The sequence below is a fragment of the Chinchilla lanigera genome, unplaced genomic scaffold, assembly GCF_000276665.1.
Source record: "Chinchilla lanigera isolate Chin_1 unplaced genomic scaffold, ChiLan1.0 scaffold00103, whole genome shotgun sequence".
NCBI classification, from domain to species: domain Eukaryota; kingdom Metazoa; phylum Chordata; class Mammalia; order Rodentia; family Chinchillidae; genus Chinchilla; species Chinchilla lanigera.
The window spans coordinates 6,972,201-6,984,467 of record NW_004955504.1 but is presented as its reverse complement, the minus strand read 5'-3'; the positions used below and the strand labels follow the sequence as shown (position 1 = coordinate 6,984,467).

At 41.8% G+C, this 12,267-nt stretch overlaps 1 pseudogene; it reads right to left on the bottom strand.

Moving 5' to 3' along the window:
• Positions 1-9,461: 9,461 nt before the first annotated feature.
• On the bottom strand, positions 9,462-10,337 carry LOC102027089 (annotated as a pseudogene).
• Positions 10,338-12,267: the final 1,930 nt, after the last annotated feature.

Genomic DNA, 12,267 nt, shown 5'->3' with positions numbered 1-12,267 from the left:
CACCACACTTGAGAATGTGGTATCTTCCATGGTGTATCAGTCGCTTTTCCATCACTGGAGCAAAACACCCAGCACCACAACTTATGAGACTCTGTTTCCGGTCTGTTGGCTGGCTCCAAGGCAGAAAAAGCATGGCTGAAGGGCCGATGACTGCTCATTCCATGTCATCCAAGAAGCCGAGAGGGAAGGGAGGAACTAGGAGCAGTGGTGCACCTTCCAGGCCACACCCTGGTGGCCCACCTCCAACCAGACTCCGCCTCCTAACAGCACACTGAGATACCCAACTCTTTATGGCTCAGTCCACTGAGAGTGGAGCAACACTGTGACCTGATCACCCTCCAGACACTGAGACTTTTGAGCTCCAAACACTGAGACCATAGCTCATGGCAGAAGGATTTCACAGATGCAACTAGGTTTACTACGCAGTTTTAACGTGAGGAGTTTATCCTGTATTATCTAAGTGGATCCAGTCTCATCACAGGAGCCCTTAAAAACAGAGGCATAGGCCAGGGATATAGCTCAGTGGCACAAATGCCAGCCTGGAAAGCTCAAGGTCCTGAGTTCGATTCCTGGTACCAAAACAAAAACAAAAACAAACAAAAAAAACCCAACAAAAAACAGAGGCATGAAACAAAACCAACCAAGCTTGGGATGTGAGAGCCATTCACTACGCCTTTGCTGGCTGGAAGAGGGAGGAGGTGAAGCATCAAGAGATGGGACCTCAGTCCCACAGCTGTAAGAAGCCGAGTGCCCTCAGCAGGGACAAGGCCCTAGGAAGGGGTTCCTTCCCCAGACCTTCTGGGAAAGAGCACTGCCAAGAGGGCAGCCTGGAAGAATCCGAGTGTGGACCCCAGCCATTCCTTTTTGGACTTCTGACCACAGAAGTGTGAGATAATACATTGGTATTTAAGCTGCCAGGTTTGAGGGGCATGGCTCTGGGTCAATAGCACACTACCACAACTGCAGACAAGCTCTTTCTCAATGCCAAGTCTGTTTCTTCACCTGTAAGGAGGGGTTCATAGCTGGTGTGTTCCCCAAAGATTAAATGTATGCAGAGGACCAGTCTGGGATGGTCCCTGGAATGACAATAAGAGTTCAGTGAACACTGTCGCATTTCACAGGTATAAGGAACATATCAGGGCTGGTTGTCTAGCTCGGTAGTAGACCATTTGTCTACCATGTGCAAAGCCCTGAGTTTAATCCCTAGCATCATAAAAAGAAAAAAACAAACAAACACTCCCCTGCAGGAGTAGAGATTAAAAGAAAAACTTCAAATGTGGGAAGTGGCATTTTATCTGAACTTCAAGCAATAGGCTGAATTTTGGTAGATAATCCAGCTTAACATTTAACCAGTAAAGAACGGAGAGAAGAAAACCTCGCAGTGTATCCAAATCTATCTCACATTGCAGACAAGTATAAATTTGCATTTTAATGGGCAGAAGAAATAACCAATGCCAGACTGTAGCACCTTCCAGAGGCAAATTTCAATCCAGGGAAACAAAATAGAAGCAAAGAAAATGCAAATCAGTGTGGAACATGCACTGCGGTTTATAGTCCGTATGTCTGTATGGCTGAGCTGGCAGGGCAGCGCCAGCCAGGGTCTCCTGTTTGTTCAGTGCTGTCTCATCTTCTGCTGGTGCAGTGAAACCAAGCTGTCCACATGAAACTCACTGGATACCCCACAAAGGCGTAGATCACACATCCACATGGGTAGTTCACATCTGATGGATCTGATGTAACAACGACTGCTTTGGTGAGAACTCAAAGGAGACAAGTTTGTGAAATGGAGCCGCTGAGATTTTAAGTAGTATTAACTGTGAGGAGACAGCTCTGCCGTGATGTTGGGGAGGGCCAGGAAAGAGGAGAGGCAAGCTGAGGGCACAGGTGGGGTTGTTCAGTTCCTAGGACGCCCACGGCCAGCTCCCTTCAAGCTGGGGCTTAAAGCACCTACTTACTCAGTCCTGAAGGCCAGAGATCAAACATGAAGGGGTGGGCAGATTGATTGCTGTTTGAGGCTCTGGGGGAAGCCCTTGCATGCCTCTTCCCCCCTTCTGGTGGCTGCTGGAAACCTTGGGGCTGCCTTGGTACCAGTCTCTGCCTCTGTCTCCACTTCTGCGTGGTTTTCTCCTCTCTTCTTCTGCCACGTAGGAAGACTCTGATCACTGTCTGCAGGGTTCACCTAGACAACTCAGGAGCGTCCTATTGCAAAATGCATTAGTACACTTGGAAAAGTTCTTTACCCAAATAAGGTGACCTTCACACATTCCAGAAGTTAGGGCCTTGGACATATAGTTCAGTTGCAGGGCAGAGGCGGGGGGCATCACCAGTCAACTCATTACAGGGACTGTGCAGCTATTTTTTAAAACCCACTGAGAAATAGCACACATGTTCATAAATGTGGGACTATAGGAGAAAGTAAGGAAGTTCAGTGTTGCCAATTTATGTGGTTTTATAGCTGCATATTAACTTAAACAGCCCATTAATTTAAACAACCAAAAATTTTCTTCCTTAATTTGGATTTCAGAGAGATATGAGTAAAATCTTCTACCTGAATAGAAAATCTCATTCTTAAAAGGAAAAAAAAGATTAAACCTCTGAAAAAAGTTGATCTGTTTTAAACATCTGGAATTCATTAACCTTGGCTCTTTCTTCATTCAATACTGGGAAAGATTTTACCAAAATAAAGAAAACCAAAAACAATTAAACTTGTTATTTTTCTATTTTGATACTGATTTTTAATTTGACTATAGCTCTTATTGGCCCAGTGATTTTAAAACTGAGATCAGGCATCTGACTGCAAATTTGAAAATAGAAGCCAAGTACTGCCCAAACTGAGGCTCAAATCCATGACCCTGGGATTAAGAGTCCCATGCTCCGCTGAGCTATCCAGGTGGTTGGGTCCAACAATTTCAAATACCATTTGTGGTGATTCAGTATTTTTTATTTTGATATTTTAAAAAGCACATTTTTTGTAAAATCATTTTTAGCAAGATTTATATGAGATTAAGCTGATTTCCAATTATCTTAATAGTTAATACACACTATAATATACTGTAGAGTTAATACACTATAGAGTTATACTGTATAGTTAATATATACTTATAATATATATAATATACTGTAGTGTTTTACAATGTAGGATGATACAAAAATATAAAGTAGAATCTCATTGATCAAAGAAATTCACATTATCACATGTAATTTTAAGGGGCTGAAATGTAACTAGAGTTTAGAAGGAGAAAAATAGTAGATTTTCTGTGAACAATTTTAAATAGGACAGCTGAGAATCACAAACTGTACCTTCAAAAAAGAAATGGTAACATTCCAACCACAAAGTGGCATTATATTTTTAAATTCAATTTCTGGATAAAATCCTTCCATGTCTAACCAAAGCCAGTTGGGTGACAAGTAAGTAAGATTTTCATTGGCTCTAGAAAAAACAAGAAAGAGCTTTCCTATAAAAGTTTCTTATAAAAATAACAGCACCACTAACAATCTGAGCTATTATAAAAGAACATTATTTTCAGAACACTGAATGTTCCTGAGTGTTCAAGTCCAAGTACTTGACTAGTCCAAGTAATAGATCTATATGTGTGTATGTGTGTGTATAGGTTGTGTGGGTGTGAGTGTACATAGGTGTGGTGCTACCCGCTATGACTGTTGACTTGTGCTCCAGTTCTCCTCTTTATAGCACATGTAATTTGTCACCTCCTCTTCCCTGAAGTTGCCATTTGTCTCACTTTAACAGGGACCTGGTTATGAGTGATGGGTAGGAGCATCTACTTGCATGGAGGACACTTCACTGCCATGTCTCCCTGGGCTCTGGTGACTAGTCCAGCATGCTTTGCACGGAGGAAGGTGTTCATTCTCTTACCTTTCTGAAGACTACTGTGGCACACAGCTCCCCTGGACAAGGTAGATGTGCAACATGAGTTTAAGTGGATGTTTGTGACTCCTGAGTCGTGACAGATGACAAAAAATAGCTGCACATTCCTCTTATCACTCTATACTTGTTGCTTTGCAATGTGACCTGTTGCTCATCAAGGAGAAGATTCTTTCACAGCTTCCTTGAAGCTGGGCCATATTTGTGACTTGCTTTGGTCAAGGGAATAAGAAATCCATGAAGGTATGGGCAAAGACCTCCTGGAGCATCCCAACTTTTGCTGGACCCTCCTGCAAAGAATATGACAAGAACACTATGCCATAGAAGAGTCTCTAGGGAGAGACCAAGTGAAGAATGGACTGCTGAGCACTAGCACCCTTTGCACGTGTAGAAATAGGTCTGCGTTGAACCACTCAACCCCAGTGAGGTGAAGACTGCAGCTATGTGAGCCACCTGGGGCAAGACCAGCAGAAGAACCTGCTGCTGAGCCCAATCGTAACTGCTGACCCACACAGCCATTAGAAAAAGGCACTTGGTAGCTTTGAGCCACTAAGTTTGGGTGGTTTGTGTGTGGCAATGGATAATGATACAACATAAACTGATCTGATACGTAGGTGTGTGATTGTATGCAAGATAAATCTGTGTAAATTATTTCACACACATATGCACAGACGTATATATATAAAAATTTTTATCTTATCAGTAGACTAGGAAATCAGATCTAGTTTTTGTTTCATAATTAAAGAAATTCAGATGTTTACAGAAATTTTCCTCATTTCTATCAAGATGAATTCAGCAGATAGCTAGATTAAAGAAGTCTAAAAATGGACTTGTGGAAATGATTCTCTAGTAGCTGATGCTTCTGAAGAGCAGAAAAATGATATTAAAACCAAATTGTGAGGTTAGGAGATCAGTATCTTTGTTTTTTTTCTCCTTTACACTGATCCATCCCAGAATGTAGTATTTGATCTATGCCAGATGAGACTGAGACCACCCTAGGGTCAGGACAGACGGCATCCGATTGCCCACAGGACTTTCTGTCGCCTCCCAGGAGCTGCTGGGAGCAGTGAAGCCCCACCCATTCGAGCTGAAGTGCAGCATCCATCCGCTTTTCCTGCAGGATGTTTAGCATAAAAAGTTATAAAGAACTTTCTAAATTACTTCATCTGAGCATGTGGAGGTTGCCTTACAAGAAAAGAAATCAGAGTTCAAGCTGATTATAGCCTGTGGCTAGAAAGAATAAGATTGGCTCAAGTGGAAAGGTGTTAATTAAAGGGGAAACCTCAATGGAAACTATCTATTAATTTTCAGTTGTTGCCATGATAAATGACCAAAAATGTGTTAGGTTAAGATAACTCTGATAAATCTGGGCCTGTAATCCCAGCACTCAGGAGGCAGAGGCAAGAGGATCACTGTGAGTTTGAGGCCAACCTGGGCTACAAAGTGAGTTCAAAGCCAGCCAGAACTGTACCATGAAACCCTGTCTCAAAAGGACCAAAGGGGGAAAAAAAACCCTCAAATTTATTACCTTATGTTTGTAAAAGTCAGAAGTTGGGGACATATCTCAGGTTGAATCAGGTTATGGGCCAGACTGGACTCTTTCTTGAGCAGAGGAAAAGTGTTTCCTTGCTTATTCCAGGGATGGCATAGTTCAGTTCCAGGAGTGGCCAGACTGGGTCCCCAGGTCCCCCTTGCTGTCACCTGGGAGCCACCTTTGCTCCTTCCGTCTCTCCAGTCCCTGCCCTTTGCCCCTTTGTCTCAGAGCCAGACATTTTCATTGAGTGTTCTCACAGTAGTGTCTCTGATTCACTCCCCTATCTTTCTGATCTGATTATAAGAACTCATGCAAGAATTTTGGACCCACTCAGATAACCCAAAGGAATTCTCTTACCTCAAGGTAGGTAACCTTAAGTCTGCAAAGACCCTTTGCCATATAAAGTGACATATTTACAGGCTGCAGAGACCAGGATGTGGACAGGAAGGTGCCATCATTCAGCCTACCATAATCTATAAAAGGGTAGGCGGTGACTGGAGGGAAGGCTGTCAGGGTCTTGACCGGCTTGGTCATATTTTGGGCCAAGTTCAAGGAAGGGACAGAAGAAGAAATCTGGGTGCCTCTGTAATTAGGGTATGTTCCTTATGATGAAAACTGAGGTTCATATGTGGACTTTATTTTTTGTCATTTTAATAGTAACCTGTGACTTTCCATAATGTCTGCTATTTATTACTAAATTATGTTTAAACTACTTTGTACTGTTGGGAAACTGCTTCATAGATGAGTGCTCAGTGTTACGCCTTTGAGTGACTTGCTGGAGAGGGGATAGGTCTTGGGAGCTTCCGTCTCTCCCTGCAGTGACCAACCCCAAAGATCTCTCAGTGCATCTCCTGACTCCTGCTGGGAAGTGGTCCTTCCCTCGAGGGTTTGCTCCCCTTCCAAGATCAATGTACGTGGCTGCAGCACTCTGAGGACAGGAGAGGGAATGCATGTGCATTCATGGGGCTCCTCACAGGAGTCTCCATCAGTGTCAGGTAGATACAATAGGAATCTGATAAAAAAGTAAAATCTTCCATTGGACCCGATCCCTGTGACCTAGTATAAATGTCCATAACATGTGCTTTTCCTTCTGATGTTTTTTGGTAGTTGGAACAATGGTACCATCACAATGGTACCATGCCCCATGCCACCTCCAATGTCTCAGGCTTCCATACACTGACTAGGAATTTAATCATTGTCATAGGACCATGTCCACTGGCCACCATTCTGGTCACTGTCTAGGAGCAGGAGTTCATGGCTCCTGTGTCACATGGGCCTAGGGTTCTACTGCCCACGTCGGGAGTCCAGAACCCAGTGTGTCAGTTTGCTCAGAGGTTAGCAAACTTTGGAGGTATCAGCCATGGTAGAACATTAATAACAGGCACATTTATTAAACCTGGATGCCAATTTGCTAATTTGCCACAGGGGACAAACTCTCTGGTACAAGGATGCTCGTATCCAAGGCAACCTCTCCTGGAACAGCAGAGTTTGTGCAGACTGAGAGCAAGGGAGGGTGAGGGTTTGCGGAAAGCTGTAGTCCTATTGCATCGCTCTCAACTTCTGCAGATGATGCCCCAGTGATTAGAAGACTGTTCTGTACTGTTAGTGTGGTTTTACAGTAAATGATATTCCTTGGGTTTCCAGCTCTCCACACTCCCAGCAGGCTTGTCTTGAGAACACATTGCTTCATACACATGACTGCAATATAGTTGAATAGGTAACAGCTTTTAGATTGTGTTATCAACCAGCGTTGCTCCCAGTGACTTGTATATCAATAGCAAGTCATCTGGGGTAAATTAATTTGATCTGTGTATAACTCATCCATTATTGATTATTTACTTCATTTAATTCTGGAAAGCAAATGGTGTGCTTTATTGCAGCACTTATAGTGTACTGCTGAGCTATTTACTGTATGGTTCTCAGACCAGCAGCCCTGATCACCTTGGAGCTTGCCAGAGATGCTGATCCATGGTGCCTGCCATGGGCTATGGAATCCCAGAATCTCTAGACGTGGAGTGAACATCCTTCAAGAGCAATTGTGAGAACCCTGCTGTGATGGTCATACTCATGCACTCTAGGTTCTTTATCCTGCCTAATCTGTGTAAGGTGAGTCCTCTTGGGAACATTACTTAACCTATATAAGACTCAGATTCTATGGCTCACTGATTGTGTCAACTTGAGAAGTGTAGACACTTAACTAAATCGGCTCAGAAATTCTACACCCCAGGGTGTAGAAGACCCACCCTAGGGCAGTCATCTGAATGGTATAAAGGGGAAATGAGGAAGGACAGACTTGCCTCTGTTCTTCAGAGAGCACCAGTCTTTGCTTTCAGCTTGGACATCATCTCCTGGCTTCTAGTGCAGTCTGTTTAGCTTCTGCCTTAGATCCTTCAGCTTCTGGCAGAGACGCTTCAGCCTTTTGTCACAGACCCATTGGCCTCATGATATGGACTTGCATGAAACACTGCACTGAACTCCAGACCTTGGACTGAATTCTTCAGTCTCCAGTGTGCAGACTGCATGCTTCCTCATCCAACTCTGTGGCTGACAACCATAATCCAAACTTATAATTTCCTATACATTTGTATATCTTGTGTTATATCTGTTTCTCTAGTAAAACAATGACTGATACAGGTTCCTTGTCTGTAAAATGAGATTAATACTACATCTTCCCACACACAGTCCTTGTGAGGGTTTACTGGATCAAGACATGCAAAGTGAACACTGAACAATACCTGATGAATACAAGGCAGCTTCTTATGTGTTTGCTGTTGTTATGCTTCCATTCCCGGGGTGACAGGGTGGGGTTATGAAATGTCTGCTTGAGGTGCTCAGGGCACCAAGAGCTCAGCATGCATGGTAGACAGATGACAGGGAGGAGCCTAGATGTGGCCCCAGGAAAACAGGGCCAGCATCTCCACCACTTGTCAGTTCCAAGGCCTTGAAGAACTCCATCTACCCAATCCTTTGCCACATTAGAAGTATTGGCTTTTCTTTAAGTTGCAGAAAAACACACGTAGTATAAGATTTACCACCTTAACTGTACTTGCAGCACACCTCAAGAACTCTTCCATCTTGGCTGAGATTCTGGGCCCACCAGACTGTAAGTCCTTACTTTCTTCTCCCCAACCCCTGGCGACTGCTACCCTACTTTCTGTCTCTAGGACTTGAACTCCTTCTAGTTCTTCCTTCTAGCAAAATCCTACAATATTTGGCTTCATTTGCCTGCCTTATTTCATGTCCTATAATGCCCTCGAGGTTCATCCACATTGTATGTGTATCAGAGATTTTTCCTGTTTGAAGTTGATGATATTCCATTGCATGGAGGTATCTTGCCTGACACTTCTAAGATCACTGTGTTTTCAGTTGCATGTCTTAGCATCACCCCAGTGCTGGGTCCTGCTGATATCCCAAGAGGAGAAGGAGTGGCCCACCCACTTAGAATTGGACTAGTTATATTAGACAGTAAATTCAACATGCTTCAAAGTGTGGCCAATTTAAATAAAGATTACAGAGCTTGGAAAGCACATGGCTAATGTTTTTGATTTTTTAAAATTGCATGACTAGCCAGGTGTGGTGGTGCACACCTGTAATTCCAGCACCCAGGGAGACTGAAGCAAGAAGATCACAAGTTCCTTTCTCCCAGACCCACCAGCATTTGTTATTGGCTGATTTCTTGATGATAGCCATTCTTTCTGGGGTGAGATGCAATCTCAGTGTTAGTTTAATTTGCATCTCTTGAATGACCAGTGATGTTAAACATTTTTTCATATATTTTCCGTGTATACTTCTTAACCTGAGAAGTGTATATTTATCTCAGATGCCCATTTTTCATTGAGTCTTTAAATTTGAGGGGTCTGTTTTTTCTTTAGTTTTAGATATTAGTCCTTTGAGGAATAATGGACATATTTTTCCCTATTTTGTGGGATATTGCTTCACTCTTTTGCTGTGCAAAAGCTTTTTTTTTGGTAGAAATTATGCGGTTCCATAGTTTTTTCTGTTGCTTCTTAATCCACTCAAATTAATTTCACAATTCAACACTTTTTAGGTGGTTTCTTTATTTTTTATTTTTTCAGTTTCTACTTTAGGCAGTAATGGATCAATCTTTAATAGTAAATCTTCACTTGTTGAACTATGAAGGAAAGCATAGACCACAAAGGGACCCAGATTCAGTGGCCTGTGCCTGCAGACTTCATTAATAACTGTCTGCAGATTAGCAGCTATCTGGTCACTTGACATATCCAGTGTCACTATTTTGATCATGAGAAAGTTCCCTCTTTCTTCATCTACCTGACTTTCATGTCCAGTTTTTCTTCTGAGCTTTGGAAATCTTTTTTTCCATTTCTTCTTTAATGGATTAAGGTCAGGCATTATTTCTGGAACAGCTACATAAAAGTCTGCATGAATTTCATCATCTAAAATCTTCTGAATCAGATTAGTTCCTCCTGCAAAAGCAACTCCTTGTCCTGCTATTTCAATCTCTGGTGGATTGTTAATACTGCAACTTTGTTGACTTCTAAAGAAAATGGATATGGAAAACTAATAACGCTGGCAAATGCTCCCACTCTTTTCTTTTTCCCCAGTGCCATATCCAGTGTCAAATCAAGAAAAACTCCTTGTTTCAGATTAGTATAGTCCAAAATTTGAAACTTCTTAAGTAAGTGAATGGCTTTCTCCACCTCATATGTCTGCCTTGGGTATAAGTGCTTTAAATAGACATCATCCTCAGGTGCACCTTCCATGTATGGGTATGGCTTTATTTTTTCTATCTCATCTTTCATCTGATGGTTTTTCTTTGGCATCTTTGTTGGCTTTCTTTGCAGGTTTTGTAGCAGCAGCAGCAAAATGTCTGCTAGGCACCTGAATGTTTACAGAACAAGGGTAAAGAGGTGTCTGATGAATCATCTTGGAAAGGCCATGTCTTTAATTACGTGTCGAGACCCTCCGAGGCATCTAATGGCCGCCACCGTGTTAACCATTCTGGATTGTCTCAAAAGCTTTTTAACAAGATGAGATCCTAGTTTTTGATTTTTTGTAATATTTCCTGTGCAATCCGGGTTTTGTTCAGAAACTCTTTGCCTACACCTCTGTCTTCAAGAGTTCTACCTATTCTCTCTCTGAGCAGATATTGGGTTTCTGCTTTAATAATGAGATCTTTGAAACATTCTGATTTTGAGTTAGTGCATGGTGAGAGCTATGGGTCTAGTTTTAATGTTCAGCATGTGGAGAGCCAGTTTTGCCAGCACCATTTATTAAAGAAGCTATCTTTCTTCCAGTGAACATGCTTGGCCCCTTTGTCAAACATAAAGTGCTTGGGGTGGTTTCTGTATCTTCTAATCTGTTACACTGATCCTCGGGTCTGGATTTTCTGTTTGTTGGTTGGATTTTTTTTGCCAGTACTATATTGTTTTATTACAGTAGCTCTGTAGTATAATTTCAAGTCAGGGATTGTGATGTCCCCTGCCTTGCCTTTGTTGCTCATAATTGCTTTTTCTATTCTAGGTTTCTTCTGGTTCCAAATGAATCTTAGGATTGTTTTGTCTAATTCTGTGACATAGACTATTGGTATTTTGATTAAGATTGCATTCAATCTGTATACAAATTTTGGGAGTGTGGCCATTTTCACTATGTTAGTTCTTCCTATCCAGAACCAAGGAATATTGTTCCATTTTCTGATATCCTCTTCAATCTCTTTTTTCAGAGTATTGTAGTTTTCAATGTAGAGACCTTTTATTTCCTTCATTAGATTGATTCCCAAGTATTTCATTTTTTGGATGCTATTGTGAAAGATGTGAATTCCCTAATTTCTTTCTCAGTGAGTTTTTTGTTTGTGAATGGGAATGCTTTTGATTTTTGAATGTTGAGTTTGCATTCAGCTGCACTACTGAATTTGGTTATTAAATCTAGAAGACTTGTGGTGGAGTTTTGAGGTCTTCTATGTAGAGTATCACGTCATCTGCAAATAATGATACTTTAACGTCTTCCTTTCCTACTGTTATTCCTTTTGTTTCTTTCTCTTGTCTAATTGATCTAGCTAATGTTTACAGAACTATATTGAATAGTTTTCCACTGTTGGTGATAGTGTAGACTGGTGTAACCACTATAAAAACCATTGTGGAGATTTCTCGAAAAACTAAAACTAGAGGTTCCATTTGACCCAGATATTCCCTTTCTTGGTGTCTTCCAGAAAGAATTAGAAGCATCATACCACAACAAAATATGCACACTCATGTATATAGCAGCACAGTTGGTAAATCTTGGAAAGAGCCCAAATGCCCATCAGTGGATGAATGGATAAAGCAGGTGTGGTATTTTTATACAATGGAGTTGTCTTAGTTATTTTTCTCTCATTGCTGAGACAAAATACCCAATGCCCAAAGGGAAGGTAGCAAAGATTAATTTAGCTCACAGTTTGTGGAGGTTTCAGTTCATAATCCTCTGGTTCCAAGGCAAAGTGGCAAACTTCCTTGGTGATGGGGGCAGCAGAAGACAGCAAAAGTAGCAAAAGTAAAAAGGGAGGAGCACCCCTCTTTTCTGTCCTTTATATTATATGCAGACTACTCACCCTAGTGTGAGTGTAGCACTCACATCTCCAATCCCAGTGCTAAACAATAAACCAATCACAAACTCTAGATTCAGCCCCCTCCTAAAAGCCCATCCCCTGTGACCACATGAGGATTTTGGGGGGACATCTAGATATAAACTACAACAGGAATACCACTCAGCCATAAAAAAGGGTAAACTTGAGACATTTCTAGGTAAATGGACACCTTTAGACCATACTACTAAGTGAAATAAATCAGACACACATGTTTAAATATCAGATTGTTTCTTGTCTCTAGTGTGAGAT